An 11,632-nucleotide genomic window follows, 5' to 3' on the forward strand; every position below is an offset into this window, starting at 1 on the left:
TGCGGAGCGAGTCTGCTGCCTCACTTTCGATGGCAGTGTGTTTCAAGCGCTCGCTCCCGGTAGAAAAGCTGTGCCGGGCGGGTGCTGTTCGCACTCTGCAGGTAACAGCAGCTGTTCGTCCTCCGCAGCACACGTGCGGCGGGCGGATACGTCACAGCGCCGAAGCAGACGCTCGCACAACAGTTCAGATGAACACGGGTCAGTGATGAGGTGCCGCATGGTGGCGATATCACTTTTGGTATTTCCTCAAATTTAGACCACACTAGCCCTCGTAGTGATGGGATCATATGGCCGACATAGCATGACCTTTTGTCATGAGAGTGATACGAAACGCCACTAGGCAGAAAGATAAAAGAAAATAGTCTATGAGTTATGGCCGTCTTTTACCCACTTTTTTGTAGTACTTCGGCACAAAACATTGGGGGGAGGCAAGTCAACATTGGGGGGCGGGGAGGGGGGGGGGGGGCAGGGCCCTTGCAAAAGAATACAAATTGACGCCCCTGTAGCGTTGGTTGAGGCCAGATACGACAGTGGACGCCAGATTTAATCGCTGTCTGAATGCGCTGCCTTTGCGCCGACGTCTAATTTCCCACACATTTATACAGCAAGGTATGTGAGGCAAGATAGGCGAGCGAACTTTCACCCGCAAACGCCTGGTACAAATCAGGAGCTTGTGGTGGATTCCGGTCGGTCTCACCAGGGCGCAATAGCACGGCTGAACAACGGAGACTATACGTGCATTCCACGTCTGGTGTGAGTCGACGGCGACGCCCAGCATCTGGACACCCTGCGAGGAAAATGTCATCATTGCCGAAATATACCGATAGATCGACATGAAAGTTTTTGCGCGTATACTTTGAGATTATGAGCTCAGTATTAGATGCATTTATTTTCAGTCGGTGCTGAGTGAACCTTTGAAATGTCATGCGGAGGGAACATTTGGTATGAGTTTCTCGAGCCTGGACGCTTGTTGAATATTTGAAATGAAGGAGCCTTGCAATCTTCTGCGTGCATTACAATCTTCCCATGCGGGATGTTTTGCGGAAAGTCATTGACAAAGGTTAGGAATAGCGCTAGCTCTAGGATGGTTCCTTGGACCACTTCCGTGCGTCATATCCAGTGCGCACAACCCAACTCCATAGTCTGGGTACGTCCCGGCAGCCACAGCGAGAACCAGTCCGGACGAGGGCCATACCAACCGAGCTTGTCCAGGAGACGGCCGTGCTCAACGCATTCAAATACCTTGGAGTTGTCAGGGGCGACATGTGACGTCACCGTCCCCCTGTCAATTTTGTCAGGAGCGTAAGAGATAGCGCCAAGCAGGGCTGCCTCTGTAGACAAGCCTGGCCGGAACCGGTGCTGCCGCGCACATTGTAGCTTTGGGCGGGAATTTCATCTACGTATCGGATTTCTTAATGAAAGGGAAGTGACATAATAAATAGCCTGTCATCGTCAACTGCTTCAAGCGTCGGCATCTGTCAGCAACGCCGTCACACGTCCGCCCGCATTCCTGCGCTGCCGTTTCCGGAGTTACCGGCCATCTCCTGCCGCCCTCGTCAGACGACGCACGCGCCCCCAGTCGTTGCGCCGCTGTAAAATCGCCGATACAATGTCGGCTGATCGGCCGTAATGGCGCCGTACAATCAGCTAGTCACGCGACGTGACGACGCCGTCTGCGCGCAGGCGTGTGCCCAGACAATGTGAAAACCAGCCCGACTTTTAGCGGGAAGTAGCAATCTCGTATGATGCAGACAAATCAATAACATGTATGGGCCGCTGAGGGGAGTGGCGCAGCCAGGGTATGGGGCTTTAACCTCACGTCAGGATCGAGAGCAGTTATGATAACATGTATGGGCCGCTGAGGGGAGTGGCGCAGCCAGGGTATGGGGCCTTAACCTCACGTCTGGATCGAGAGCAGTTATGATAGCATGTGTGGGCACTGAGGGCAGTGACCTCAGGACATTGACTAACAGAAAAAGTGACAGGTCGCACCCAACAGCAGCAGTACAGCAACGACGTCAGCAGATGGCCAGGTGGATAAGTACAATGCGTAGCTAATACAATGGTTTTTGGCCCCGAGGCAAACAAAGAAGTGGCCCATTGATACGGTCGGTGCCGCACGAATGAGCGCTTGTGGGGGCCTGTAGTTTGTGTAGTCTGTTCGCGTGCTCAGGCGCAGCGAAGCAGGATCGAACTCGGTTAAAAAAACCCAGCCCTGTGTTGCGAATGCTGGCAGTTCCTTCCGTTGCGCAGTCCATGTATTCTGCTGTACTACTTTACAGTGTTGTCAAATAGTGCCTTTAACAGTGAGCTAAAAGTGAAGCAAACACAAATTGCGCATTATTGCGTACTTATCTAGGCGAATCGTTACATAAACCAATCGAGTCAGACACTTATTAGGTAGAGAGTAATAGGCGATCTACATAAGTACGGGCGCGGTCACTATCGCGTTATGGGGAGGGAGAGAGGCGGCTTTCCCAACATTTGGAGAAATTCAACCCCAGTCCAATGACAGTGCGTGGCAGAACTTGTCAAAGTGGCCATTACCTCTGCGTTTATCCTTGACAATCTCCCGCACTCTCGTACGCAAGCCGTTTTTGCACCAGTGGTAGGTGCAATACAGCTGGAGGGGTGAATTTTCCTTCCGTATGATGTTTCTCAATTTACTCTGCTTGCACTGCGTAGAGATAGGTACTGATATTAAGCACAGACAAAAGTTATTTCTATGAACAACGCAAGTTCTATGAATTATAAACAGCAAAAGAATGCAAGTTTCTATAACCAATAAGCAGCTTTGACCAGCTAGTGATGGACTAAGAAACACGCTTAGAAGGTGACCAAAGACGCAAGTTAGCAGGCCTTGTCATTTAAATTGATCAGAAGACTCCGATGATTGAAGGCTGGCTTTAAAAGCTTGAGACATTGTAAAGGTACATCGGTTTGTTACTTTGTGTCGGTGGCGAATGCTGAAATACTATACATGAGATAAATTTGATCGCTAGATCTAGATCTTTTGTCAGCACGTTTTGTGCCGATGCGCACAAATAACGAACCAGGGTAGAATGGCACCTCTGTTTGCTACCCGAATTCACTCTTGTTACGTTGTGTTAGACAAAGCCCAAATCACGATGTTTTCACAAATATGTCATGGTGCCACACACTTAAAGGCCTTACATCATCAATGTGAATATTAACCTTCATCCCTACCAAATTCAGAACAGTAACCAACCTAGCCAATTACGTGATTTACGTTTTTTTAACGTTTAAAACTACGTTCCTGCAGTCTTGATTTTGCAGTTCTGCCCCAGCCAAACTGGAGCAACCGAGGTAGTAACAACATTGGACGAACGACGTTATATCATCCATGAGCTGACCTTTGGATGAATCTCATTACCGGAAGCTTTCGATGGTCTCCGCGGGTAAGGTTGTCTTGCTTCCATAAGTCGTTCAGCTAGATTCACGTGGACAGCCTCGTGCCTACCTACAGCTGACGGATTCACCCTGGCAGTTGACATGCATTACGTCTTCAGCATACGGATGGACGTCGCCTTCACAAAACAGCCTGTGTTATAATCTGGTGCAGGTAAACATTGGGCAAGTATGATGAAGGGAGCTCGAATTTTGACAGGCGATGACGTATTTACTTGGAAAAAGTCATCCAATCTCAGAGTACTATATCTACCGGCTTGAGAAGCAAATGCAACAGCAGTCGGAAAGGTCGAGATGATCCCCCGCGCAGCATAAGGGTTAAGAGCTTCCTCAGTGTTAGAGCGATCAGTGACCTAAGTATCCACTTACCGGCAGTTATTTCCATTAAGACCTTACGGTGCGCTTAAGAGCTGAGGCTATATGGTATCGCGTCACCTGCTTCTTACCCTGACATGAAGGGCTGGCACATCCACTTTCACGCCTGCCAGCTTGGCGCCTGCGCACCACCCGATAGCTTCATTTCATGATGTGCTGCCTGGGGTGTAACTTGCTGGCGAACGGCTCACCGACCATTCAAACTCTCAGTCCTTGTGCTTGGCAGTTTAACATCATTCGACGCTCCGCTACTTGGGGATTTAGCTGCGGCCACCCAGTGGCCGGCCTTGCGGCTGTCCCGAGCGCCAGTCCCGGGTGAGCATCTGTCCATCCGCGCTCACACGGCGACATGACCTGTGAAGTAAGTCTTAAGGTCCGCTCCGGGCGAGCCCCAGGTTGACCCTTTCCGGTTGGGGGGGGGGGGGGGGAGAGAGGAGATGCTGTGTTGCCCCGAGATCCCAGGAACAACTCGGCCCATCATGGAAAGCCAAACAGCGTTTGATGTTGTTTGGCGAAACGTGTATTTCCAGAAAAAAACATTATGAGTACTTATAAAGGTATTCACGTGCATCCAGATGGCTCCAACAGGTGTGCAGGTACGCTCGACAGGCGCGGTAGCGCCTGTGTTACACTACCACGTCCCTCCGCGCTACGCCAACACGTTGTGCTGTCGGTTCCCTTCATGTGGCTACTTCACGTCCACACCACACCACCACGTCACGTCCACATCACATCGCTACGTCACCTCCACATCATACCGCCACGTCCGTCGCTATGTCGAGGTCACGGCTGCCCAGAAAAGATCAGTTGCGACGAAGGACGGGGTCCGTTCACAGGGTCTGTTTACCTCAGTGCGGAGAGCACGTCCCCTGGTCACAGGGCCACGCCCCCCCCCCCTCTCCCCCGGGGGGTCTGCTGCGGCGAAGGTCTGGTGACAGGGTCACTTCACCGCGAGTGCATACAGAAAGCACGTCCCGCGGACGCGAGGTTCGAATGAGCTTGTTTTGCTACCTGGATCAATCGTGAATTGCTCCCTGTCCGGGCGTAGTTTTCTATCGCGTCCAACATCTTCGAACACGCACTTCCAAGTCGACCTGCTGGTGACTTCGTCCTGGCCGAAGGGCTCGTCGATCTTTGCTCTCCTCGTGGACCGCACTACGCTTGCTTGCCTCACGGGAGATCACATCAAAGCGCGTGTGTGCGTGCGGGTGTGTGTGTGTGTGTGTGTGTGTGTGTGGTGTGTGTGTGTGTGTGTGTGTGTGTGTGTGTGTGTGTGTGTGTGTGTGTGTGTGTGTGTGTGTGGTGTGTGTGTGTGTGTGGTGTGTGTGTGTGTGTGTGTGTGTGTGTGTGTGTGTGTGTGTGTGTGTGTGTGTGTGTGTGTGTGTGTGTGTGTGTGTGTGTGTGTGTGTGTGTGTGTGTGCGCGCGCGTGTGGCGAGGGGAAGGCTTTGACCTCCCACTGGTGGGGCTGAGACCAGTGGGGCTGTGGCGTGTTCTCAGTGACCGCAAACAAGCGTGTTGTGTGCTGAGAGGGGCCTGTTTGCGCTCGTCGACCCATTCCTCGAGGCAAGACCGATGGCCGTTCTCTCCCAGCTCCCAACTGTGTGCCTAGCAAATTAGCGCGTAATAGAGCGGTGTCATGTTTGGGAAGGCTCTTCCGTTGTCTGCTCTTACATGGTCGAGACCCTGGATAACGGGCCGACCATTAGCTACCGTGTTTGTCCCACTCAACGACGCGTGCTCCATCTTGGGAGTTTATTAAGGAAACGCAGCATAATTTTAGCATGCGCGAATATACCCCCGAAAAATAATTGATTCAGTGCATGCTTTTCTCCTTGAGCATCACATGCGTTGAAAGCTCCCCGACGTTTATGGAACATACACTCCGAAAAGCACAAAATATTGTAATGCACTATGATTTGCTAGTTGTCAAACCACTCTTCATTTGATCAACAACTTTCACTTCCCCGCGATGTCAGATCACGGATCTTTGATTACGGAACTACGGTTAATACTGGCCCCTTCAAGAGAACCTTATTGGCTCACGGCGTTTTTGCGATCAATAACTTCTGATCGGTTCTGAACACGGTGCTGTATTTTCCGCCAGCTGCGTGAACATTATTTCTACATAGTGCTCGCACGGGTATCCCTTCCTTGAAGCCAAGTCTGTGACATTTTGCCCCAAAGAAACAAGTGCTGTTTGCTTGTCGCATGAAATGCACTTCAGAGAGGTTTGCTAGAGAAATTTTCTTAATTTCACCACCCTGGCGTTAATTACTGTCGTGCAAACTACTTTCGGAAGATCAGGTTTACCAAAGTCGAGCTCAACCAGGCCTCGATCTTTGTGACTAGATTTGACCCACTGAAGCACATACCATTTCAAACCTTCATGGCAGATCTGTTAACTGACAGCTCTAGAAGACCTTTCTAACATTGTTCTCCCTAAGGGCGGCTCTCGCTTAGCTCTGAGTACAGACTGACGGGTCAATGCAACGCTAAGTTAGCTCCTTTGATCTTACATGACAGATCGCAGATCACATCTGTCGGTGTCCACTAGAGCCCATCCGACGCACATTGCCATGGGCTATTCAACGCGTTTTAGGCATGTTGCGACATGTTTGATTCTTGGAATAGCATGTGGGGTCCATAAAAATGACCTATGATCTGATTTGACCCATCAGATGTCACCCTCACCATAGTAAAGCCACAGTTATCCGATTCAGTTTGGCGAGCTTTTCCGCTGGTTCTAGCTTTCTCAGTTTTCGAAACATGGGGAGACCTGTGAGGCCCTCTCGTAGTACAAACTTTAAAAAATCGCTCTTAGTGCAAGGGTAATGCCGGTGATATTACTTAAGATCAACGGAGGTGAACATGAGATTGGTCAGATACTTAGCTTGACGCTAGATCACCTCACACAACCGTTGTATTAGTCTGGTAATGCCTTGGCAGGCGCCCAAAGTCATGCAAGTAGACTTGAGGCAGTGCTAAGAGGTCATCACACCGCAGACGCATGGTACGTTGAGGGTCATGTAATGCCAAGGTCAAAGAAAGTTATGTAGTACCTTTGCTGGTCCAACCTTACCCACTGGAATGCATGACGCATACCTGGGCTTCAATGTACGATGTTCTGTGGGATCTGAAGAGCTACGTAGCTATCGCAATGACGTAATTTGGCATGGTCGTTGACCTGGTCGCTGCTCAAGCATAAAACATTTCCTGAAATGATCCGAGCAAATGGTCACATGAGGGTCATGTAGGGCTCACGCCACTAAGTCTTTGTCTCTCTCACATCGGATGTAAAATCAATAGATGGATCGCACTCCGCTGTGAAGTTAACACTGCCATCAGGCTGGGGTTTCTGCTAACAACTGATGACAAAACCATCTCGCGCAGCTGCCGCCGCCGCTGACACGAGAGTCTCCTCGGCTGTGGCAGGCGCATGGTCCGCTCGTCGGGCCGCTGATAACGATCACGACGCAGGAGGGCATGGCGAAGCCACCCGCCGGACAAGGCTGAGTCTGCCCAGCACGGGCGGGCGCTGACCGGGCGGCGCCGGTGTCAGGCGGGCTAGCTCAGTGGCTGACGCGTGCGAGCAGAGCTCGACCACATATGACACTGCCGGCTGCAGCTCAACGGCATCCTCGCATGGACAACGTTGGCTGGAGAGGCGGACCACTAGCTTAAAACCTCTCGAGCTGCTATATGCTTACGTCTGCCATTCAAAAAGGATGCGCTTATTGAACAGCAACTCCCAATGCAAGACTCGAACAGGCCAAACAGCTATTGCGGGAGTAACGAGCTCTTGCAACTCACTGGAGTATTGGTGCTGCTTTATTTGAGAAATGCCACGTCCCTTGCACCTTGTGAAATGAATGAATTCATCGAGAATGTGTACTTGCAACTGCAATTGAGGCCGGGAAATATGAAATTACTTTGCGATGCGAGGCAGTTACAAATGTATGGCGATAGAGTTCAGTGATGTGCCGGTTATGCTATTTCCGTCTTGATGTTCTTGATCTTAGCTTAGTCAGCTGCTTTAAGGTCTTGCTTTAATGACCTCACACGATTGCTCAGAAGCATTCATCATGTTGGCGTGACCCAGCCTTTGCCTGCCTGATGCACTGAGCACACAATATTGAGCTAGGCCCGCGTTTTCGTTATGTTTTGACTATGTCCTGTTGCAAAAACACCCGCGTTCTGTCATGTTTGACTGTGTCCTGTTGCAAAACACCCGCGTTCTGTCATGTTTTGACTGTGTCCTGTTGCAAAAACACCCGCGTTCTGTCATGCTTTGACTGTGTCCTGTTGCAAAACACCCGCGTTCTGTCATGTTTTGAACTGTGTCCTGTTGCAAAACACCCGCGTTCTGTCATGTTTTGACTATGTCCTGTTGTAAAACACCCGCGTTCTGTCATGTTTTGACTGTGTCCTGTTGCAAAACACCCGCATTCTGTCATGTTTTGACTGTGTCCTGTTGCAAAACACCCGCGTTCTGTCATGTTTTGACTATGTCCTGTTGTAAAACACCCGCGTTCTGTCATGTTTTGACTGTGTCCTGTTGTAAAACACCCGCGTTCTGTCATGTTTGACTATGTCCTGTTGTAAAACACCCGCGTTCTGTCATGTTTTGACTGCTGTCCTGTTGGTAAAAACCACCCCCGCGGTTTTCTGTCATTGTTTTGACTATGTCCTGTTGGTATAAAATCCGCCGAATGTAGACTAAGAAGACCAGCACACCAAACACACCCACTGGCCGTGAGGCGGGCCACATCCGATTTGGGATGATGCCATCCGCGTGTTTATTACACGGCAGGATGGAGTACGCCACCCTCGGGTAATATCGGGCCTCCCTACGCCACACACCGGTCCCCACATAAATCACGCGCCGCGGTCACCGGAGACGCTGTTTCACGGCGGCCACCGGGCGGCGAACAAGCACGACGGTGGGGCCGTGTGTCGCCGGCGCCTCGGCGACCCCCGCCCGCCTGCGGGAGGCGCCGACGGACGTATCGAACGGAAATCCGGCCGGCCGCCGCCCCGCACGCCTGCGACTCCGTCTCTGATGCGCGTAGGTAATGGTCCCCGTGGTTTGAAGGATCTGCGGCGGAATAAGCAGAAACTGGGTTAGCGACGAAGGATGCGAACGAGCTGCAGCTGAGAGAACACGAGGTAAGTATGCCCTTCACCCGGTTAACTAGGTGCGCCCAGGTGGACAAAGGCTGACAGGCGGCTCCTTTCTGAGAAAACATCCAAATGGGTGTTTGGGACTCGTGAGTCCCAACTGAACGACGCTGTGTGTAGACGCTGTGCAACTGAACGACGCTGCTTCGACGCTGTTTCGAAGTATATTTGCACACCGACCGTCATCAGCGGTTGTTCGTTGCTGCTGTTCTGCTCGTCGAGTTTCGTGGATGTGACCGGACTTATGACTCATTCTTGTTTGGGGAATGGGCTCCTACGTTGGTGGGTAGGTGTTCTACGAGCATAGACTGGTATCACAAGCTCATCGATACAATACGACCAAAACAGACCTTAAAAAGACCAGGATCATTTTCGCTGATTTTTCAACGATTGGCCTGTGCTGGACGTCGACCGTGGGGCATTAAGCGCCATTCATGTCAAAAAGTTTAATGCTCCTATGAAATATTCCTGATCATCTTTTGCTGTTTACGAAGAAGGAATCGATAAAACCGTCGCTATGATAGAGTTGGCATCGCCATGGTCGATACCCCACAGGGTTTTCTGGCGATATTTCCCTGGCATGTCTTGTAATCGCGTCCAAGTTTTCAATAGCCTCGGGGCTTTCATTGCCCGTGTTACGACACCAAAATCCTCCTCCTAGCGTTTCTCGGAGTAAGAACGCTCTGTTGCGAACATTGTGCAACGATCTATGCGCGGCGAGGGCGAGGGGGAGGGGGGGGGGGGGCGGCAACCAAAGAATCCAGGACGGCAGGCCGATAACACGGGCGAAAGGCCGACAACGTTACATTCAAAAACCTTCGTACTCTATATACAGCTTAAAGCTCATAGAACCGCACACCAATATGCCCAAAATTAAACAAAACACACGCCTGTATACGTTGCACATATTTAAGTTGTATTGTTGCGTAAACATCAGCATGTAAAGCTGAGATAGTCCCGTTTTCTGAAAAATGATGTTTGTTCTGGCTTAATCGGATCGATTCTTGATCTAGCAATGCAAAAATTGCGTAAAATCGCGAGAATTTGCTGAGGCTAATCCGTTGTTTTTTACGTAAGGCGCCATCATTCTTGGCTGTGGAATGGCAAACGGGGCGGAGGGTCGCAGGCAGTGTTAAAAATGACTCCACCTCCGTTGTTCAAAAGTAGTTGAATCTACCAACCATTGTTGAGTCAAGATGTGTGCACGCAGGCAGTATAGTTGGTGCACAAGTAATCGCTGCCTGCTGTCACTAATCAAACCTATATCAAGCGAGATCCAACCGCCACGTACTGTTCGCCCATTTGATGCTGCTTTTCTGCGAACTTTGGTCTTCAAACTTGTGCCAAAACAATGGCCGCTTCGAACCGCCTGAGGCCCTTGCCCGCTACTTTCAGTCCAATTGTCCGCTACTTTTTCAAAGCAGCGACCATAGAGCCAGAATGAGGCAGTCAAGCGCCAGGGCCCGGCCCTTGTCCTGCCTGAATTTGGTTCGGGATTCTTGGTAAAGCGCATTGTTGGAGACAGTATCAGAGTAATACATCACTGCGTGGGTGGGTGACTTTCGAAAATGTGACTGCACCTTACCTGTCTATACCTCATAATTTAGCGTGCATGGTCGTCGAGGACTTTTGATAATTGCAACATGATGGAAGGCTCAAGCTATCTTCAGTTCTAAGGTGGAGATAGCCTACTTTTATTTCACTATGTAAATGATGTAATGCCACCTAATTTTCCCTGATCAGATTGGTAGTGGTGTGACCATAAGCGGTGTTTTCGATATGTGTACTGGGTACCTTGCTAGCACTCTGCCATAGCTTACCATGCCATCTCGTAACCACCTGTAAAATTGCTGTGATTATTTGTTAATAGCCATTTATTGGTGAAATAATCCATTTAGTGACATGTTTGTCTCAGAAGTGTAGAATACCTTGCATTACACATCACTGAAATATAAAGGTAGGATTGAATGCTCATTCTCAGGATTGTCTCAGCGGGTGTAGCGAAATCAGTGTCTCTTAAAATATAATCTACTCTTCAACCCATTCAATCCGTGTAGCATGTCAGATACTAACATTTGGTTCGGTCCTATTCAGTGTGCTGCCCAAATTTTTGGATCGAGCTCAATCCGCACCGTGGACTTATCCACCATCCGCGAATTGACCCAATCCGTTTAGTGATTTACATCGTAGCTTTTACCCATTGCTTTTGGTTGACGCTAAAATGAGTGGGACTGCCCAACCCCGGCTGACACAAGCGTTCCTTTGCCTGCTGCTGATGGCGCCTTGGCTAATGGACTGACAGGCTGGACAGGGTGTGTTTGGAGAGGCGAGGCACGGGCGTGGCTAATTACACCGGAGCGCAGCAGTTTGTCGACAATTACTCAAAGTTCCTGACAGGCAGCCTCGGGAAGCCAACCGGTCCGCTGATGCAGCTGTAAACAAGCTATTAGCTATGCACGCGGCTCTGATTAATGAGAGGGCTACATGGGGGTGAAGACCGGGCGTTACCGGAGCGTCGCCGCTCTTGTGACGCCCTCGAAAACCGCAGCTCTCGCGAACTGCCGCTGTGATGGGGCGCTTGCGCTGGGTGGGTGTAGACGTTTGACTCTGGCTTCCCGCTGGCTGTGCTGTCCTCAAATGGGGTGTCCC

Source organism: Pollicipes pollicipes, unplaced genomic scaffold (genome assembly GCF_011947565.3).
Source record: "Pollicipes pollicipes isolate AB1234 unplaced genomic scaffold, Ppol_2.1 Scaffold_7261;HRSCAF=8764_pilon_pilon_pilon, whole genome shotgun sequence".
In the NCBI taxonomy this organism is placed as follows: Eukaryota; Metazoa; Arthropoda; class Thecostraca; order Pollicipedomorpha; family Pollicipedidae; genus Pollicipes; species Pollicipes pollicipes.